Genomic DNA, 22,429 nt, shown 5'->3' on the forward strand with positions numbered 1-22,429 from the left:
AGGATTTAAATCTCCATTTGTCTAATGTTTGGCCTTACATTTTGGGGAATAATCCTAAGAAACATTTATTATCAGATAAAAATTTGGCTATGCATTTAATTATATTATTTATATTTTTAATTCATGGTGTTTATTTGCCCACCATTAAACACATAGCATAATTTTTATTTCCCATATAATAATACAACCAGAAGGTTCTAGTACTATTAGCCACATGTTTGTGCAGGAAGAGAAGGTTCATAAAGCCAATAAGTTATTTTGCATTGAATTTTGTTCAGTACTTGAAAATGAATTTTTTATAGCTATATCAAAATTCTAGTAATACCTGTTCTGGTCACTTCACCTATTCCTGTGTAGCACTTTGACAAGTCAGAAAAGTCAGGATTTCCTTTCTGTAACCAGTGACTTGCCACAGAGCCATTGGGTCCTTCACACAGTTGATTTTCAACTGTACTTGATCAGCTGACACTTGGCCATGCCCTCCTAGCTGCTGCTGTGACGCAGTCCAGGTAGGACACCTTAGTGTATGTTTTGTTATGTGATTTTTTTTTTTTTTGACAAAATGGGAACAAGGCTTTTCCATCCCTTTCTCACCTCCCTCCTCTCAATATCTGACAAATCACATTTTGTGCTATTGACCTACACTTTAAAAAGCAATTTTTCAGTGCTTGGAAGCTGATTGTTTTCATGCATGTGAATTGGAAGTAATGCAAAAATCTGCCTCGTGTGCCTCGTTTGAATGAGTTTATGTGAGAGTAGGCCCTTCTCCACTCACTGTCCTACTGACTATATCAAAGGATATGCCACATAAAGCTTTTAACACTTCATTCTCAGTTAGTAGGAAATAATGAAGGAAATCCGTGCCAGGCTGTAGTTGCTGTCTACATCAAGGGCCTCTCTGGTTACCTGGAAGATTTGCTTTTCTCCCTTTTCTCCCCAGGTGTCCTTGCAGCTTGTGCTGCTGAGGACCCCACAAGAGAGACCGTATCTGGTATATACAGATGTAACAAAGTCAGTTAAATGAACTTGTGTTTTTCTCTTGCATTTTAACAAAAGCAAGCCATATCTCACTTTAATCTTTCCCTCTGATTTCTCCTTGTTAGTTTTGGACTTCTTTGTTTTTTCTGTGCATGTATGTGCCGCCTTCTGATTAGAGTACTGCTGACTAGCTAAGTTGCAAGCTGGGTGTACTGAATGCAAAACAAATCTGTTAATTTAGTTCAGTGATGTGCAAATGCTTTTGCTGTTATTCTGCTGGACAAAAGCTACTGGTAAGTATAACCATTTGGAGTGTATTTTCTAGTGCTCTGGACTTTTGGGGAAATTGATTGGATTGGCTCCGATGCCAAGCCAGTGTAGGGGTTGTTTTTGACAATATTTGTATCTTAGCTGAAACTACCAAGACCTCTAAAAACTTTTGTGTGTAAGAATACTGAGAAATGTGAAAAGAGAAGCCAGGAGATTAGAGATACCTGCCAATTAACAGCTAAAATCTGATTTGAAACTTCAATTACTAACTTGGATTAAGTGGTTTTAAAATACTACTTTTTTTTTTTTTTTTTTTTTTAAAACAAGTGATGATTTTTTCCTTAGACTTCTAAAACCAGTGTAGTTGCTAAGTTCTACTCTGGTCAAAACTGGATGAGGTATTTAGTCAGAACTGCTATTTCAGAACGGGCAGTAGTTCAGGTGTTGGCATGTGCTCTAGTGTCCCTGCTTGAACTGTGACCCTACCAGGAACTGCATCTCAGCATGGACTGTGTCAAACTTTGTGCCTTCCTGTGAGTTGCTGGCCTAACTATTCTAAATGTAAAAGTGAAACCTGTATTTGTAACTTCCCTAATTCATTTTAGGTAGGTGAAAGCTGTTTTGAGTAAATCCATTTGGTGGTATTTTTTTCTCTTTTTAAAAATTTTTTTCCCCTGTGATGATATGTTTGCATACGTCTTTTGATGAATAACTGCTTCCTAGAATGCAAGAAGTGAAAAGATGAATATCTATATTTAATAATTGTCTGATCAACTTATTTTTTTCTAAATTCTTATCATGATTTTATTTATTGACACATAGTGACTATTACATAATTTCTTTTTAAAGTAGAAAAAAAGAGTTTGGAAGTGGTGATTTTTCTCCTTGTTATTTTATGAACAAGCAACCTGTTCCATTGTTAGAGATGTATTTTGGACACTGACACCAGCTTCAGTCAGGAGCAAATATGCAGCTGAATGTGTTTAGGCTTAATACAAGGTGTTGTTAGTACATCCTGAAGGCTTTGGCACTTTCCCAAATTTATCAGCTGGAAATCATGAGACAAATGAAAATGGTTTATTACTACTCTGTGGTAATTGCTTCTTCCATCCGTCCTTCTTGATTTCCAGCTTCAGAAGAATGCGGCTGACGGGCTGTTCATGCATCTCTTGGGTTGTACTTGCTTCTTCCTCAATCACATGCAATGGGTATACTACTTACATCTATATTTTACTGAAATGTCTGCTTGAAAGAGAGATATTTGCTCTGATATAAAGGGGATAAGATGGTAGAGTCCAATTACATGTGGCTTGTATCTTTTAGGCTAATTATGCTGTGGTTTCATGGCAGTAAACCAGTTGACTAAAGAGGAATAATGCTGCAAAGCTGATTATCATAAAAACATGGAGTTTAATAAAGAATTTTGTAAGATAAGAAACAATGGAACCAGTGTAATCTGTTGTCCTTTGATTTTTACCTTGCTTTTCAATGCAAAGTCGGAAGTGGTAAATGTTATGTTTATAGTGAATTTTTGAACAGCGTGAACTGACTGGATTTTATTTCCCTGTATGTAAGAGCTTGCTCCCTTCCAGACTAAAAGGAGGCAGAAAGTACTGTATGTGTACTCAGAAGGGTATCAACCTGTGCATTGTGTGCATGTGTGTGTCGGCATGGTGTGTATGATGGTTGAGCTGCAGTGATATCGGGAGATGTGAACACAAGGTGAGCCACCTTTGTCTAGAGTCTGCTGTGATGTTCTAGAAGTTCAAGATGTTGGAGGAGCAGGGGATGCAAGATGATGGAAATCTTATGAACGAAGAATTAGAACTTAGGCAAAAAAATGAAGCCTTTTAGATTCCTAAAGCATTTGTGATCTGTTCAATATATGAAGCTGGAGAAAAATTAAACAAGAAATGGTTTTATGAGCTTTAGTCTCAATTAAAAAAAAAAATAAAGAAAATAAAAGGGAAACAGGATGCTGGGAAAAAGGTATGAAATAACCAAGATAGTCAAGCTGGAATAATTTGTGTGTGAGTCTAGAAGAATAAATCTAGATAATATTGATACAAAACCCAGTAAGGTCACTCCACATGCATCACAGATCAATTGTAAATAAATGTTAGTTCCCAAGGCATTTTTGAGGAGATCTAGTCTGAAGTTAAATTTGTGTTTTCTGAGATGAAATTTCTGTCATTGTAATAGATGCCAAGTCTTTCTTATTTTGTTAATGTAAGGGATCAGAACACACCCTCATCCCTCCCCCCCACTCCATTAACCCCTAAAAAAGAAAATGTTCTTTGGTTATTATTATTTGGAAAGTCAAGATATAAATGTCAGGGAGCTGCTTTATCCATATTGCTAGAAATTCAAATGATGGGGTGTGATTGGCTATGTGAGTTTCCTACAAACTCCATGTGGGCTTTGGAAGCTGCCTTTTTACAGGGCTAGTTCTTTCCCCAGTATTACTCACACCACAGGGGCACAGGTTTCTAGAAACTGATGTTAATGTTGGTGTGGTGTGGTATTGCAGACTTAAATGTGTGTTCTGTAGATGCTTGTATTATTTCATAGCTCTTTGCATTCCTCAAGTCTCCTATTACTGTTAGAACTGGAATTGCTGTTTGTTTTGACTGGCAGGTAGTCTTATTAACAGGCTGATACTGTTATGGATATTTAATGAGGAATATATTAATTGTTGATAACACTATGGTTAATGCTTTGCATTTTATAAGCATTAAGTAAATATTCAGTGTTTAGTGTTAAATGTTAAGGGAAAAATAGTGAAGCCATGTGTTTCGAAAGAACTTCTCAATGGGGAGAAAATTTCTGTGGGTACTCTTTTGATTGCATGGTGTTAATAAATGCTAAACAACATTTACTTCTTTTTACCCCCAGCATCAGTTTCTTTATGCATATATTTTAAAAATATCTGCATGTAGATAATTAAGAGTACATTGTACTTGCCCTGAGTTAGCTATGGAATGCTCTTTTTATTAGAAATTATTAGAAGCTGATCTAGTTTCATGAAATCAAATACTGTAGGTATGCAGTTACTTCTGGTGAGACGGGTTTTTAAAAATGGAAATAGAACTAAATTTAGTTTTTATATTATACGCATCTCAACAAATTTGTGTTTTCTGTAATTAAATAAATTGTTAGGTATTACTCATTTTTGGCTGTGTGCCTCATAAAAGCATGCCTGTTCCTGTTTTTCATAATCCAAGCCAAGATGGGCAATTTAGCAGGCAATCTCTAAGCTGACAGAATGCCAGCTTTGTAGAGAAAAACACTTCAGATGCGTAAGTGATGAGCAGAACACTTTTTTATTGAAGCTGGGTAAGTTGCATAGAAAATGCAAGTTAGAGATAACTGAGTAATATCTTCTTTGTAACCTTTAAAGCAGCCATCACACTGAAAACTCTGTGTTACTGCACAGAGAAACGGCCCTGATGTGGCATTTATTTTCACCTGCTGTACACTTATAGTAGCAAACCATCTGGGACTTTTCATGGTAGATGGTTACATTGTCTTAGAAGATACAGAGGGAATTTCTGCAGCTCTATCTTAGCTTAAAAGCGCAAACATGGTAAGTCATGAAGTTGCTGTCTTTTTAAAAAGAAAACTTACATTGAAGCTGGAAATACTGTGAGCTGTATTCTCCTACACGCTCTTCTAATAAACACGTAACGGTTTGCATTTTTTTGAGTTGCTTCATGGTAGAGAAGAACATCTATTTTAAGAAGTTTAAATAATTTATTTTATTTTAATGGTTTTGGTTGGGTTTTATTTGTGTAGCTCTCAATGTTAGGTTTTTATACATACATGTTTTTAATATGTAACACATATACAGCAAGTGAGTAGACATTGTTTTATGTAGGAAAAAACCACTATAGAAACAGAGTTCTAAGAGAAATGCTAGTGAAGATAGGTGGTGAGCTAGGAAGACTTTTACATTGCTTACTTGGTTCTTGAGGAGAAAGATACAAAGGAAGGAAATATGTAATCCTTTGTTTCTACTTTAGCAAAAAAAAAGTGTTGTACAGAGATATCAGATCATATTTTTATGTAAAAAATTATTTCCTGGAGAGGGTCTTTTGAATCTCAAAGCCTTGTAGTATTGTTTTGTTTCTTTGCTCTAAGATAGAGAGAGAACTTGTGTGGCTTTCCTGGCATGTCCATATGCCCGGCCTTGCTCCATTGGTAAAACTGGGGACCTGAGTTTCCAGGGCAGCTGCCCTCTGTCCAATCTCACCTGGTGCCATTCCTTCCACAGCAGCCAGGTCTCAGCCTCTCTGGCCTCCTCTTTTTAACTTCTCTTAAGGGTGATCCTCTGTGACCCACCCAGACACATAATTTATTAGTTTATGAACTATAAAAATTAAATGTATATGGTTTATAGGAGATAATCCTCTCTGAAGTATTGCTTATCTTTGAATTACAACCGGTTATTTCTATAATAGGCACAGGCCTAATTGCACTGATCACTGTGACTGCAGTTCCACAGGATGACCAGCTCTTTTACCAATAAAAATCATTGAACAGAGTATTTTACTGAGCTTATTGAAATCAGTAAAATGACTGAAAAGCTTAGTGCTGAATACAGAGTTGCTTTTTTTTGTGATGTTCTTGTGATGTTTTACAATGCTTTCGTTGAGATAGGGGTGAAGTTGTTTCTCTCTAATGAGTACTTAATTAATATGAAACCACTTCATCTTCATTGTTGAGACTTTCTTAATCATTGTGGCGTAACAGTAGCATAAATAGGAAATAATAAGTCTTGCTTCTTGCTTAAAGGGATTTTGGACTTAATTGAAAAAAAGAATTATATTCTTTATATGAAGAACTTCTCGCTTGTTGTTGTTTTTCTTTTTTAAGGATTTGGACTAATTTACTAGGAATTTTAATATAGGAAGGTAGGCTCTGGCAAGTGAGTAAAGCCATGATATTTCTTTTTATTAGATAATTTTATTGTGTTTTCTTGCCATGTGCAACCTAAGTTTTATTTAGATGATACACCTTTTCATCCACAATCCAACAATGTATTTATGGTGTTCTGCTTTTATGAAAAGTGAACCTTTTCATCTTGTATGACTGTATCTCTTGAAAGATCATATCTTTTAACATAAAAAAATTGAATAGATTGCACTTCTTATCCGGTATTTCCTGGGTTTCATACTTGTGATGGTAACTGAAGTCAGCGTGCTGTTTTCCTGTGATTTCCCTTCTGACAGGTATTGCTTACATTGGGTCACTTACACTTATGGGATTTCTCACCTCGCACTCAATTGCGTTGAAATATATCCATGGAAACTATTTATTTTCTGCATGGGCATGCTCACTATAAATATTGTATGTGGATTTTTATGAAGGATATTTTATTATTTAATATTTTATTTTGAAAAGGTAATTATCGTAAGAGTTGGTCTCTGACTGTCGCATTTATGCCCTCAAGTAGAGGATAAAAGGGAGATGTTTAATAATGAAGAGCTGTAATGAGAACTGTTCTGTTAACCATTGAGGAAGCCTGGAACAAGGCAAAATGTTTCCACCTTAAAATAAAACAATGCATGATGATTTGAAGGGAGTACCCAGGAACAGTGAAACAAGTCTGTCTTGTGTTGTGAACAACGGTGCTCTTGCTAGTTTTTCTTAAGGCATTAACAAATTAAAGTAGGGAGGGACAGCAGAACAGGGAAGGGATTTGCAGATGCTGATGTGCAGCTTCTCTGAAGAGAGATGGAGTGGGAGGAAGGCCTGGTGGTAAATTAGCAACAGTGGCTGGTTGAAAAGGCAGGTTGAAGGTAAAACTAGCAGTAGGTTTTGGAAAAAGATGTTCTAGGAAAACGCTCGTTTACAGTCGTGTACCTGAATGTGTAAGAACAGGCCACAACTGCATTTCCCAGTTAGTGAAAGATGTTGCAGTAATTGCACTTTGCATTTCACCTCTCAAGCATATGTGGCATGGATATCAAGGACCAGGCTTCAGAATAGGTGTGTACATTAGATAAAAGGGCTGCTTTGAGTATTTCAGCATGAGAGAATTGCCTGCATGCAATATTGCTGACTCTGATGTCTGTCATGGCCGCAAAAGCCTCCAGCACATTAGAATATCAGGTGACTTTGGCAACTGCCCTATTTGTGAAAAGCACATGTTGCACTTTTTTTCTCACCTGCTGTGTGAAGATGACAGGGGAAAGGGTGCTTTAGAAAAGTGGCTGCTGAGGTAAGAAGTTACTCACAACTGCCTTCTGAAAGAGGAACATCCTTACCCGTTCAAATCCCCCAAAATTTACAAAATACTTCAAAACTTTAAAGAATTCTAGTGCTTTTAGACAATTATGCCTTCAGCAATTGCAGTCCTCTGGGAAAGGGTTTTATTTCTTAGGGAATTTTCCCATGAGCTAATATGGTAATTGTTTCACAAAGCATGTTTAGGTAAACTTTTCGATGTTTTCAATGTGGATTCAGCTATAGGGTTTTGTGATTTAGGAGTATTCACGTTTATGCACCTTTTTCACTTAGCTTTTAAAAACATTTTCTACTGTTGTATGCAAGAAGCAAACAAAAATTAAATTGTGCAAGCAAGAAATTCTGTTTATCTAATCTGTAGGAAGAAAATGATAAAGCTTTTTAAACCAGTGGTATTTTTTGAGTACAAAATTATTGAGTTATAAGCTTATGTGCTTTTGTTATTACAGCTGGGTCAGTTTAAGCTTGTTTCTGACCTTAGGTTCCCTTCTTCCCTTTAACCTTTTTGTGCCTCAGAGCTCACTCAGTTCATGGGAAGTCTGGCAGAGAGGAGACACTTGCAGTGTTTGGACAACTGAGCATTTCTAGATACCCAACTGTCACGAATTGTTCTTCATGCACTTAGGAGGAGGCAAGCTCCAGTAATTTTTGCTAAATGTTTTCCTTCCCCCCACCCCCACACCTTTTTTCAGTTTTACTTTTTAAGAGTAAGAAAGTTGTGAAGTTGTGTTCTGCTTCAAGTACCCTTCTGCTGGTCCTCCTTCATCTGGTGAAGTGCTGGACTATTGATGACTGTGACCAGTGCTAGTTTTAAACCATTAAGCAGTTGGTATTTCCAGCCATTTTGCTGAAGAGTTTAATTTTTTCAAAATCCATCTTAAAAAGTTTGTGTTCATGTCGGGAAAAGAGCAGCTTCTTTTACAGCTTCTGTATAATATGCCAAGAGCTGCAGCTGATTTAAAACAAAGGTTCAGAAAAACCAACAAGGTCTATTCTAAACAGGCTCTGAGTGTGAGTAAAGCATTTCAGGCACATCAGAGGTGAAAATTCTATCCCGTCATTATGTCTCTAGAAGCTGAGGGAGTTGGAACTGATCAGACCTTCTGTAAAGCAGAGTGCAAAGGAGTCATTGGTGGTGTTTTTCCTTGTGTTCAGGATGACATTTTTGTGCTGCATTTACAGTCTGAGGACTACTAGCTGGTGAAATAACATAGCTCAAGCACAGTGTGGTCCTCAGAGCACACAGTAGTCCTTGTCATTAGGCCGTTGTTTTTTCATGGGTTTGGTGGCACCAATGTTTTTGTAATCAGATTTCAGTCAGTTGTGATTTGTAACTGGTGAAGTACTTTAAACATCTTGATGATGATGTGATCAATCCCATGAGCTGATTACTATTACTTCTATCATTCTTATCTGGCTTAATTCTGGAGTTTTCTTGGAGGAGGGTTTTTTTTTAATGCTTGGCACAGACTGTGGTCCTTTCTGTGCCTCTTTTTGCATTATTTGCTTCTTGCAATTAAAAGAAACTGTTCTCTGTTCTGGTTAACACCTTGAACACTGTCCCATTTTGTTGGTAATTGTTGTTTCTGTTGTACCTCCATTCTTATCTTTGGTTTCCAGATTGTCCTGAGTCATGGCTGAGATGTTCATATTTTTCCACTTTTCCCTAAAGATGTGCTCTTTATTGGTGGCAGTGTTAATTGTAGGATCCATAGTGTTCAGTTCTTCTCAAGGAAGGGACTTTAATTTCCCCAGTACAGGAACAGAAGGTGATTGTCCTGTGGGGTGACTTTGTTCCTTGACTCTAAATGCATCTCAGATTCTGAACTTCAGTATCCTGATAGCATCCTAGACAAGGATGAAGTAGTGTCTCTGGAGATACCTTCTATGTTAGAAGCTTCTATGTTAGAAGCAAAAAGGACAATGCAGTGTGTGCATGCCTGGATATTAGAAAACTGGGGTTCTCTAAAATATTGTCTTGGGACTTCTGCTGTTGCTTTTTATTTAAATGTATACTGCAGCCTTTTATTTTTAAGTGAAAAATGTTTCTTGGCGTCAGTTCTCAGCTAAATTGTATGTGATGCCCATGACTAGGGATGAAAGAGTTAACACAGTTTTCTAGCAGCTTATTTTTTTCCACTGTTTCATGATTAAATATTTAAAGATTTGTAATGGTTTGGATGACCATGATAAGTGATTCTATTATTGTTCTCTATTTCATATGCATACATGTGTATACGTGTGTTAGAGTTACTTGAATTTTAACGGTGATGGATGATGAAGTTGGAAATAGTACCTACACATCTCTTTCTCTGTTTAAGTGTGAATTACCTATTCAAGCACGCACCATAAAGTGCAATTAAATGTGTGTCTCTTGTGTTTAGGATTGGTGGTGATGGTTTTACTTGTGCTTTCTTTTGTTTACCTCCTCCTAAGTATTAAAGTTCCAGAAAAGGGAAAAACAGTGCAACAAAAAGGGATACTGGAATCCATAGAAATAATTGTAAATTTTGTCTCCTTTTGTAGCTGGAAGTGACCAGCTTTTCTTAGGACTTTAGTGAGAGTTTAGTAAAATAAGTGGTATAGTTAAAATAAATGCTGGATGGGCTTAAGGGATGATTTTTGTTGAGTTTCAAACTTCTATTGTATTTTAAACATATTTCTCATTTTGGTTCAGTTTAATAATCCACGATGTAGAAGTTCTTAGAGCTGTTTTGCAGGACTAAGTTATGGGGTTTCTTTTAATGAAAAACCATGAGGGAACTCAAAGCTTGTCATCTGCAGGATGAGGTACTAGCATTTTAAATTACATTTTGATTTGTGTGTGTGCTGGAGAAAACTCTTTCAAAATACAGCAGGTGATACATTTAAAAAGAATTTCAGAAGAGTTGCCAACCTGTTTGAAGTCTAATTTGCCCAGCCTTGCTACTCATAAAAGTGTTTGAGAGCTCCAGGAGACACCTTTACTTTGTTTTTGTTGCTCTTTGAAATGAGAAGGTAGGGGGATGATTCAAGATAAATAGTGAAGAATTACATTGTAAAATTAGATAATTAAAAGAGGGCAATAAAGCTCTGAAAAACCTTGAAGTGTGGGCCATTTTCTACTTTCACTATGTGTCTGAAGTTCTAGTAGACCAATACCTATGATTAATTTTAAAACAGCATCAGTGCTGCAGAGTATCTTTGAGCAGAAGTATTAGTCCTTCTGTGGAAAGGGAAGGACATCCCGTATTTAGTAAAGAATTTTGCATCTTGGTCAGTTTTCTTGAGGATCAGTTATAACTATTGCCTTGCAAACAAGAGTGTACCCATGTCTTCCTGATGTACTGGAACCTGTTTTGAGGAGTAGGGTAGCAACTGAAATGATGTCTGAACTGAGCAAGTTGTCCAAATCCATCCAGAGGTGTTCTCACGTGACAGATAGTTCTCCCTCGTTCACTGTCTCACATCTAATATGTTTCAAAGGACCTTACTGCATTTTGTAATAATAAATAGAACCATTTTGTGATACAGTTGATTTAAAAACAGGACTGTCCAGGAAGAAAGGCAGAGCAGATGAATGCTCTTCTGCTGTACAATGAAATTATTGGAAATGTTGGATCCATTAAAAATTTAGTTCCCCCACTAGTTCTCCCAGTATTTTAAGGATGAGCTTCATCATGCACAGTATTAAGTGTCTTGCTTTCTGATTATCTGTCAGTATTTCTTAGGAGATGGACTACTGGCTTCCTCATTAGTCCTTTGGGAATAGTTACAGGTATTCAAAGGCTGAAATTGGAGTTGAATCACTTCCAGTCATGTTTGGTGTTTTGTGGAGACCAGTGGGAAAGCTTATAGCGATCTGAATGAAATTTTTACCACAATTGTTGCTCTCCAACTCTCCCTGTACCTTTGCCATCAAGGGGATATCTCTGGCATGCTTAACTAGTCTTTTTTCCCTAAGGAAGTGGATCACACATCATAAGTAGTATGTCTGTAAAAACAAATTGAAAGAAAGTAAAAGCTACTCCACTTGGTTATGCTGTTGTAAATGAAGGTGATTCTTCTGAGGCAATTTTTTTAGAGTACATCCTAAAAAAGGGGTGGTAAACTTATGTTACTGTCCTGACTTTTTCCATCTTTTTCTTTCTTTGAATCTCTGATACACAGAGGCAAGTAAAAGAGCATAATATGTTTGATGGAAAACAGGCTAATGCAGAATGGGAGAAGACACATGAAATTGTGTTGCTATGCAGTACATAGCATACACAGTTAGCGGTACTAGGCGGGCAACTAACTTAGGGTTTTGTACAGGTTTCTCCACAAGATTTCCACCATGCACTTTGGGAATTCAGAGCTGAGGTGCTCTTGAGCAGCTTTTATTGACTTTGCATCCCATAGTTCTGATAAGATGCCTTGAAAATGAGCTTGTTAATTTTGCCATACTGCTGTCAAAAGGCTTTGACATTTCTAAAGGTGTCACTGAATACGGTGTAGAGAAGATATTGTGATAACTGTAACTTTCTTCTTGAGCTTCCTCTTATTAATTTTTAGTTTTTATGTAGAAAATTGATTTTAATTTGCAAACTGCAAGCCAACCTTGGAACTATGTCTTAAATCCCAGTGATATATCCTCTGTTAAAAATTATAGTAAATTCTGCTGTATTTAAAAAAAAAAAAAAGGAAACCATACTGCACATAGCCTACCCATCCATTACCATTGTCTGTAGTGACTTTTCTGACTTACAGATGTTTCAAGACATGCAGAAATGGAGCATGAATTGGGATGTTGTCAGGGAATGGCAAATAGCAGTGTCTCTTGTTGCATTTTTAAGCATGTAAGAATGTCTAAACAAGAACAAGATTCTTGCTGCTGAGTTTATTAACCTCCCACTTGATGACTTACCTTATCATTTCAATATTAATTTTGATTTCCTTTAGTTACTGAATCGGGATTTCTCCCTCTTCTCTGCCTTAATCCCTACCTCTCAAGTGGGCTCTGCTTTTGTATTTACAGACTATGCAGCACTTTCCTACTGATGCTCTGTATGAAAATGAGGTGTTTTCATGACTACCCAATAGAAAAGTAGATGATCCTTATACTTTGTAAAAAAGGAAGGCAGCCTGTATACCTAAAACTGGTGTATTAAGAAGTGTTTATTGCAGTCTTTCATTGTTAGTATTTTTCTGAGCTGCCCTTCAGTGGATAGGAAGAAAAGGATTTACTGAGTCACAGGAGGGCACGTTCTGCTTTGTGTTTTGTGCCTATAAGCTCCATTCTAACAGCTCTGAGATATAGCATCAACCTGCCATAACAAGATGTGCATAATAAAGTAAAAACAGAGTGCTCATCTTTATTTTCCCTGCGGTTTGGTCTCTGCCTCGAGAACTGCCCCATGCTGCATCCCAGACTGCTTTGATGGTCTGATTGTCTATTTGCTCTATTGTTGCCTTTCCCTGGTCTTAAAATTAAGAGCCAGACACGGTTAAGGGGAAAAGGGGTTTTTACCTCGGTGTTTATTTAAGGATCCTCAAGGTGCACCACTTCCTCCAGGTGGAATGCGCCAAAAGGCACCTACACGATAGATCGCGTATACAATTTATAGGCCTTGCCAATTAGGATATCTGTCAAAGATTCCCCAATGAGAGGCTCAAATGAACCCCCCCATTCCGAGGAATCCCTCCCTGGATGGGTCTATCTTAGTTTACAGGATGTTCTAGGGAAGACCTTGGTTTCTCAGGATAGCATAGGGCTTTCTGACCTCCAACTGCTAGGCCTCCAGGATGTTTGGTCTCCTGGCTTAACAGAATATTGGGTCTAAGCTAAGGTATCAGACTTAAGGAATTACTAGTATGCATTCTAAAAGCACTGGAGATACATAAAAGCTATATAAAAGGTATATATAAAAAAAGGCAAAAAAATCATCGTGGCATCACTATAAACTTTGAGACTTTAGCCGTGAAGTACAAGACCCATAGGTGTTCCCCAGAACAGCATGTTCCAACAGGGAAATAGAAAAACCTTTCCTATTCTTCCCAGTAATTCTCAGTAGTAGCACACAAAGCAGTGAGAAAGATCTATTTCTGGGTAGAGAAAATTTTCATCACAATGCTGCATCTGAACCATGACCTTAAGAGGATTTTTTGGGGAATGAGGAGGGACTGTAACATAGGTTAAAATTGTATAAAGAAGAATGTTTTTGTGAATTCAGAGCCTAATTTTGGGTAACTGGGGAGGTGTATTTGATCTCTCAAAGACCAAGTTGTCCAGATATAACACAGTTAAGACTATGACTCGAATCTTTGTTATGTCACTAGAGGAAATACCTGAAGATAACTCTTTGCATAGAAACGTGTGGACACAAACAAAAGCAAAAGGCATCTTTTGGCTTTATTTTGACTGGCAGTGGAGGGTAACAATAAACTGGTTTTAGTTTCTTTTCTACCACCAAGAAAGGAGAGGGGGGTATAAGAAATTAACAGAAATGAAAGAGGGGGAAAAATAAAACCCAGCACAAATACTGCTTATTTTTTAAAAATTGATTTTGGTGAAGAAAGGACTCTTCTATTAACAGCATAGTGTAGTCCTCAGGCTGGATTAAACAGTTGCTTAATTTTAATTTGATTGAGACAGAGCAGAGCAAGAAGCTTCTACCAGTGTATCTGCTGAGTGCCCTGCTGGGATGCTAATGTTTTCAGTAAGTCAAGGTTGCATATTTAAAAGTAAGTGGTCCCTTTGCGTTATATCCTTCTTCCTGTGGCTAAAAGGAAGAAGTTTTAGTTAGAATTCTGTTTAACTGGAGCCTTCACTATCGCTCAGAGTTTCTGAGGGAGAGAAACAGAGGGTCCTCTTGGATGTGCAAAATATGTGTGCTTTTGGGCCAGCACTGACTGTGTGGTGTCATGGTGGAGGAATGTCTCCCACATGCTTACAGCGTTTTTGTTCAGTTTCATTTCATCTGTGATGATGGTAAAGTAATACAATGTTTTGCAAAATGGTTTGTCTTTTTTAATCCTATTACTTTAACGTTATGCTGTTAAAATCCCATTCTAACATTGTGTTTATATGGGAAAATTTAGTATACCCTTCTGTGTGGTCTAATTTTCATTTGTGATCTCTGTGTATCAGTACTGCCTCCAGCACAAAGTGAAAGCCAGATTAATTTGTTTTGAAAAAATTCAGACCTTGGGGTAGAAAGTGAGAGGATAAGTTGTGTGGTAGGTAGAAGCACTGACAATTTCAGCATGGGCACCAGGTATATGTATTTAGTCTGTGGTAGAGTTTGAAGTTTATCGTAGGCAAAGTGTGATTATCTCACAGATTTATCTGCAGTGCAGTTTCTCTTTGCTTTGTTGCATTGTTTCAAGTTATCTTACCTTTGAAAGCTGATGAGGACTTTGTAATATGGCAGCTTTTCCAGGAGTATTGTTTGAATTTCTGAAGGGAGTACCAGTCTTAAAATCAGAATTTCCATATGAAGTTTAGGTGTGTCTTTGATGTTTCTTCTTCTTGTTTGTACTATTTATTTCCTGCAGTTGTTCTAGGAAAATTTTAGTGACTTGCTCAGATGCAGATGTTCTAATTTTCTTCTTAATTGTATAATTACAAGAGATCAGACAGATTTGAACAGGACATGCATCCTACTATCCTGTCCTAGTAAGCAAAATCTTCTGTTTCACAATTCAAATTCTTGTATGCTCCTAACGGTGTTTCTAATAGGAGTTTCCTGTTAATTGGTGAGTTTACTGCAGTTAGCTTCGTATGAATTACTGATTCATACTGTTAAGTTGTGAATTAACATCTGAGTTGTAAGTGTTGCTTGGTGAACTGTCAAAGATAATGAGAGCCAATACCTGATACTGAAGTTAACATTGCATTTTAATAAACGCTCCTCAGGACCATGCGCCTGTGCCTATGCATACTTTTCTGCTAAGTTCTCCCAAAGTTTGAGTGCCAAAAATTCCAGATCAACCCCAGCACCAGCTACCAAAATCTCTTTCTCTCTCTGTTATGTTCTTGTATGAAAATGGGATCTCAAACAGACTTGAAATACAGGATCAAAATCAGATCTAGGTATTCTTTTCCAGCTGCCTGAGGTGAATGCAGAATCCTGTACTTCATGCTCTACTCAGTGTGAATGTAATATGTTAATTGAAAATAAATATAGATTCTGTGGATCAGAGATACTGGAGGAGGGAGAGCTGTGAAAGGAAGTTCATTGTGGGCACAGTGCAGGGCAATTCTGGGATCTGTTGCCTACATTTTTAAGCCTAGTGCACAGCAGAGCATAGAAGGCGTTTGTTTTTAACGATCGCTTATGATGAACTGGGTGTTGTAATCAAAGACTTGACAGGGATCCTACTTGTATATTAAAACTCTTCTTCCTTAATCTTGTTAGTACTGAACACAAGAGAAAAATATCTGTTGAGGAGCTTGGAAATTATTGTGTGTGTCCTCCCTGGGATGGTGCCCAGGACTGAAGTGTTTACCTCTGTCTGTTTGCTTAGCGTGAGGCATTTGTGATTGCTTCAGCACAGTGAGCAGCCAGGAAGATGGGAGTTTGCATGCATGTTGGGTGGCAAAGGGAGGGGATAGGCTGCTAGAGGAATGCCAAAGCACTGCATGCTTTCATTGCTGATGGGGAAAACATTTGGCCCTGGGTAAGAATATTTCAGACAAGGCTTGGAATATGTCCATATCACAACAACCATATTCTTGCTATCTCTTCAGTCACCTAAAAAAATGAACCCTAAACTCCACAGCATTCAACTTCATGCTGAAGAGAGAGTAGAAGAGCTAAGAATCTTGCTGGGGGAAGCAGGGAGCATCTATCAGTTTGGGATTTATGGTACCAGATGGACTGTGCTGTGTGTTCTGGCTCCAGTGATGGATATGTTAAGATTTGTCTTCCTCTCATGCATGCTGAGATGGAAAAAGGGAAAGCATCCATCACTGAAGGAGAAAAAAGAAAGCCAGAAAAAAAAATTATACAGAATATGAAAGCACCATAGACAAAGAAACTGTTGTTACTTCTCTCTCTTACATCATAAGGGATCTCAATACATTTGGGCTGGGAAATCTAAACTGTATAAACCTTGTTGACGTGTTGTACCAACCAATGCATACACACACTCTGCCCCACTCAACCTCCCCTCCCATAATGTTTAAGAAGTGTCCCCCCATTTGGAAAAGCAGATTACAAATCAATTTTTCTTTTCTCGATACATAACAAATAAAACTAATAGTCTTACCTAGGATTTAATATGATCTTCTGTATTTAAAATGGAATGGATATGATTTCTTTAAATCGTTTGGAACACTTAGACTAACAAAGTGGATAAGCCAGCTTTTGGAATAAACTGACATGTGTAAAAACTGGCAGAGTTTTTAAACACTGTACATTTTAATTGCCTTTTGTTGGGGTATTATTACTTCAGCTGCATAATTATGGGAGCCTGCTGCATATTAGCACAGTTTTCCAATAACCTCAGGCTCTATGCACTGAGTTGGATTTTCCTCTTCAGACTATCATCTTGGATTCTCCCAGACTACATACCACTGCTTTTTTTGTCTTTCTCTATAGCAGTGCATGCTGTAGGCAATAGTGAGTGTAATACTTTCTTCATTGTTAGGAAGTGAACATTATCAGCAGCTGCAATATTCAGGATTAGCCTTTTTGTTATTATTCGGCATCTGCAGTACCTACGTGAATCTGTTCAGTCCTGTTTCTCCAGAAGGCAGCTGGGCTCTCTGACTGAGAGAACACAACCATAAACATTTCCTGTAATTGTCACTATCCTCAGGAGTTCAGTCTTAATTGGAACTGCAGTTTTTCCAATGCAGTTCACTGAGATATATAAAAACTTGCATTTTATTTAAAAAACAGGGGTTATATTAAATGACATCTTCACGCTTTATAATGGTGGAATGGGGTCAGATCAAGGTTCTCAAAGCTACACCACAAATCAGTTCCTGAGTGAGACCTATAATCCAGGTCTCATAACCCCAAGCTTCATCCTTGGTCTGCTAGCAAGCAGATGTCTCTGAATTAATTATGCTACAGAAAATGTATCAGCTGGTATTCTGCTGTACAGCAAATGTATTTCAGAATAGTAGATAAAATCTAGGACTTTCCTGGGGCTTGTGGACTTTATTTTTCTCTAGGAGGTGTCTGTCATCTAAGCTTCATTTGAATTTTTGAAAACTGAAATGAAAAGGTTCACTGGCTTTTGAAAAGGGTCAGAGAAAACAGTATTTCTATTTATTTTTATGGTTACGTGTTTAAAGATGCATTGGCTAAGGACTGAGCTTCCATGATACCCATAATTTTGGTTTTACCTTTCTTACCTTACTTGCCACCTTTGGAAAATAAAGGAGCCATGTACTGGTTAATGAAAGAGAGGAAGGAAGCAACTGTTTCATGTAGACTAAATTACAGGGTATTCAGTTTTTCTTGTTTTTCCTAAATTGTCACAGGTATCGAAAACCATGGTGATCAATGAAATTTAAGATTTACATGCTAGCATCAGTTGCCAGCATGTCACTTAAATCAGAGAATCAGTTAAGACATGAAATTACTTGGAAGAATTCCAGAAAAGGAGTAACATTTTATTCCAAGAATAGTTGCACTCCTGTTAGGGTGGGTGGAGTGATGTTGAGACTATTTATGCTACAGGTGAAAATGGTAGAAGAGGTAGAAGCAGTACAGTGTTGCATTTTAGGGAAGAAAGGAGATTTCTCAAGAAGACCATTGCATGGTATCCTTCTGCAAAATTAAAATGCATGTGCACACAAACATACACACAAAACCAAACCAAAATGAACAAAAGAACCCCAAACCAAACACAATACATCTATTTAGTTTCATCTTAAGGACACCCAAAATTGCTAGAAACATTTTTTTTTTATCTAAATCTTGTAGAGATACACACAGAAACAAATCTTGTGTACATATGCTATAGTGTTCAATAATTCTTTTGTTTGACTTGCATTATGAATTTGATTTCTCTGGTCATGACACTTGTGGCTTTTTGTGTCCTCAGTACTAATGCCATTTGGCTGAAAGGTAGTAAAAGGTGTTATTCTTGTCAGTATCCTGGAACTGGAAAAGTCTGCCTGGATCATCACACCAGTGAAATTCAGGTTCAGAAAACCATGCAAAAGTTTGGAGACATGTAGGCAGCAAATACCAGTGGCAACAGAGCACTTGAAATGTCCTATAGACTTCAGTCAAGACTAGAAAGCACAAGGATACATGGTGTCACAGTCAAGAATAAATATTTTCAGAAGTTTTGCTGTCACGCTCAAGGAGATCAGAGTTGTATCAGAACTGTTTTATTTTAAATAAAATTATTCAGTTGTGTAATTTGCAGAAAGTTGGATAAAAGTCATGTTTTCCCTGCTCTTTGAAGTCATCATGAAAAACATGACTTCAGTGGGAGCAAGACCACAATAATTTCTCTTTCGTTACTGTTTTTCTCCATTTCTACCATTTTAAACAAGGTAACACTATTTGTTCTGTCAGCAGTCTTAATAATGTATTATACTTTAAAAATGATTATTTTGGGATCATGGATTAGGTTTTGGAAGAACTAAGTGCTGCTCTTGGACTATAAATCTGTGGTGGTTAGTTAAAAGGCTAAATGAACTTTAACATGTCCTGTCACTTTGACCTCAGTGGAGTTAAAGCAAGTAGCAGGGCAAGTTCAGTGGCTTTAGATGAGTTATTATTAGTCAAATCCTTGCAAAGCCAAATAAATGTTACATCATTCTGTTTTGTAATTTTCATCCAGAGAGCTCTGGCTGACTGATGACTTCCCATATTCTGGTCCATGCTTTCCTGCTAGCAATACATTTCCTGTCCTGATACTCCAGTCTCTACATTTCTTCTGATTTTGGCCTAATGGAGTCTGTTCTGATTCTGTTGCGTTTACCATGCCTATGGAGTCAGCCTGACAAACTGAGGATCAGTCAGATCTGTTCCTTATGTGATTTGCCTGCAGCTGTGTGTGTGTGTGCACATGTCCGCAGTTCATGACTGGAGCCTGTGCTCAGCGAGGCAAGAACTTAAGAGAGTCCTGGTACTGCTCCTGTTTTGATCGGATGTAATTTCTGAGTTGAACCAGAAGACACATGTGTCAAGACCTGGAAGTTTCCCAGCCCTGCATGTGAAGCAGAAGTGCATGTAGCACTCTGCACATTGAGCTTCTGGTCTGCAGTACGTGTCTGCAGGTGCCTGTCTGGGATGTGTTTGTATGGGCTGGTTCTGTGGTGTCAAGCAGTGGTGGCTGGGACATGTTCAAGGATGTTATTGATTTTTCATTTGTTCTGCTTTTTCCCCCTAAAAATTCCTACCTTTATTTTATTTTGGTTTTACTCTGCCCAATATTGCGCTTTGGAAAGCACATTAAAAAAATACAGATTTATAAGAAGGCTATTCCTATTTCTTTCATGTTCCTTATGCCTAAATTCTGCTCAATAATTGCCATCTTTCCATGTGCATTCTTTAGTCAAGCAAATAAGCTGAATTTAATGAGATCTTTTTCCTTATGCAAGGACCTTTTCAGCATGAAGAGAGAAAGATAAGTAGTAATATTTGTTAGCATATATCATAAGGAGAAATGTTAGTATTTGTAGAAGGAACACAAGGTTGTGGATTGCAGTTGTAACCATTCATCCTTGAATGATTCCTGAAAGTAGGGTATATTTGCATAATGCAGAAGTGTTTTGGTACTCTTGTTTTCCTCTCTCATTCTCAGTTCTGATACAGTTTCAGTTTTGACAAGATTTTCTCTCTTGCCAGATATCAACACAAGCAAAAATGTGTTCAATAGCAGTACGTGAAGTTTACTTGTATTTGTTCAGTTCTCCTGTGCATAGATGGTGAGAATACTGAAGTGGGGAAAAACCCCATCCACCTGGTGTTCCTGACACTTCTACTTTAGCTCCAACATCAGCCAAAGTCACTTGGAGCAGCTTCCTTAACTCAGGTTGTCAACTTTGTGGAGCAAAAGCTGAGGCTGGCTGGTGAGATGATGTGGAGCTGGCATGATCTTATCCTACTGGTGTCCTTTTTTTGTCTTGCGAGGTGAGCAGGGGTTGACATTAGGTGCTGTGTGAAGATCTTGAGTGCCTGGGCAAGCTCTCAGCTGACTGGGTGAGGTGAGGTTCTGCTGTGGCACACTGCCTGAGCAGTGCCACACAGCTACAGCAGAAGTGGGAAGCCTCAGTGTGCAGAGGCTTCTCTCTGTCATGGTGTCTAGACATGCTGTGATTATTTCTTTGCTCAGTTCAGTGTGTAGCCAAATGTCTTTTCAAGTATAGTAGAGAGGTGTGAGCACAGTGCCTGCACCCATGTAACAGTGAAGGTGGTAACTGCGTGTGTGCTCCGCCAGATTTAATCACGCAGCTTGGTCATACCAGTGACTTTAGTACCATATCCTATCAGCAGCAGGAAAACATGTGTTTAGCTTTAAACCTTGTGAAGATTTCTTGAAACCTTCCACTAATATACACCTATGTGTATTTTTATCCATTTGCACAAGTCCCACCCTCTGCCCTGCTGTCCCATTCTTTTAAATTAATGGGATTCTGGAAAATAAAATGTATCATGGCTGAATTCCCCTCTTGTGTACCTGTGTTTATCATTGAGAGTAGGGACAAACAGCTGTTTGGAAAGTGAGTTTGTCTGTTGTTTTTCCTGACCATTTTCATGGAAGTTTTTGTGTTAGACTGAAACTGATCATCAGTTCCAGTGCTCATTTTGAAAGGAAAGTAAAAAGAGTGGGAGACAGAGGCATGAGGCAAAGCCACACCAGCCTTTTTGCTTTAGCAACTGATACTAAACCAAAGCAAAAGGAAACTAAACCATGGTTGCATACCTCCCAGTAAAATAATTGATGTGGTTTTTTTGCAGTTAGACTTCTAATTTTGGTGACTTTATTTACAGTTTCTGTAAGACAGGTTTGGTGTGGGCCGTGTAGACTGAGTTAGCCTAATTTTAGCTTAAATTAGTGAATACTCAGGCTAGTTTCTGGTGTTACCGTACCCACAGCATGTACTGTGTTGTTCTTGATGAGAGTGCCACCACAGTCATAGGAGCAGCAGGGTTGCCATATGAAGAAGTGTAAGGGAAGGAAGACGTGAATCTGTAGAAATCTAACCTTTATGTATTAGTTTTTATGTGCGTGCACGTTTTCCCTAAATCAATACGGTAGGTTCATACTCCGCTTTCCAGTTTTGTTTAGGCAATTGTTAAGATTAGAATAAAAGTAAACTTGCTATAGCTTTTATTTTGGTCAAATAAAATCTGGTATATTTATGTAGAAATAAGAATTGTGAAGTGAGTGGTGGAGGGACAATGGTCAGGTTCAAGTGGTTGTAGAAAGCACTGGTACTGTTAGGCTTGTTTAGGAAAATTGAGGTGTATATAGCCTTCTTTTCAGAAGTCTAATAATTTCAGAGTCTAATAATTCAGCTGCTCATTCTGGTGTCGTGAGAGCATACATAAATCACTAGCACACTGCATCTTGGAGATGGGTTGCTTGTAGTTGTCTGTAGAACTTACTGCATGGTAACAGTTATAATTAATTACTTGACAGACTGAATGTCTCAGAGTAGTTTGTCATCAACATGCACTGGTGACGGGTAGTTTGAGTGTTGAGGTGTTCGAATATTCTTTGGTACGTAGTAGTATGAAAAGCAGAATTTGGTCCTCTTCCAAGTTTTAAATTTGTCCTTGCCTTTCTGAAAAGTGGGAGGCAAAGAAAAGGTAATGCAATGTCTTGTTGAAAATATAAGCTTCTCCTACCACCTTGGACTATGAAACTGAAAGTGACTGTCTGTCCTTTAGCTTTGATTGATCCCTATGGCATGGAGAAGACCATCTAAATCTGCTTTTGGTAACTTCTACAGCAGAGTTTGACGTCACTGAATTTCACGGAAGGGTGTGTA

At 37.9% G+C, this 22,429-nt stretch overlaps 1 protein-coding gene across 3 annotated transcripts in view; it reads left to right on the forward strand.

Moving 5' to 3' along the window:
* SEMA5A (semaphorin 5A) overlaps positions 1-22,429 on the forward strand; it is a 298,126-nt gene that overhangs the window by 39,982 nt on the left and 235,715 nt on the right. Inside the window, exon 2 of one of the 3 annotated variants that reach the window (XM_017738722.1) lies at positions 22,329-22,422. The exons of the other annotated variants lie outside the window; for them this stretch is intronic. The gene's annotated coding sequence lies outside the window, so the exon portion shown is untranslated. The remainder of the gene's footprint in view (positions 1-22,328; positions 22,423-22,429) is intronic. 3 annotated transcript variants of the gene reach the window in all.

Source organism: Corvus brachyrhynchos, unplaced genomic scaffold (assembly GCF_000691975.1).
Source record: "Corvus brachyrhynchos isolate BGI_N302 unplaced genomic scaffold, ASM69197v1 scaffold23, whole genome shotgun sequence".
Taxonomy (NCBI): Eukaryota; Metazoa; Chordata; class Aves; order Passeriformes; family Corvidae; genus Corvus; species Corvus brachyrhynchos.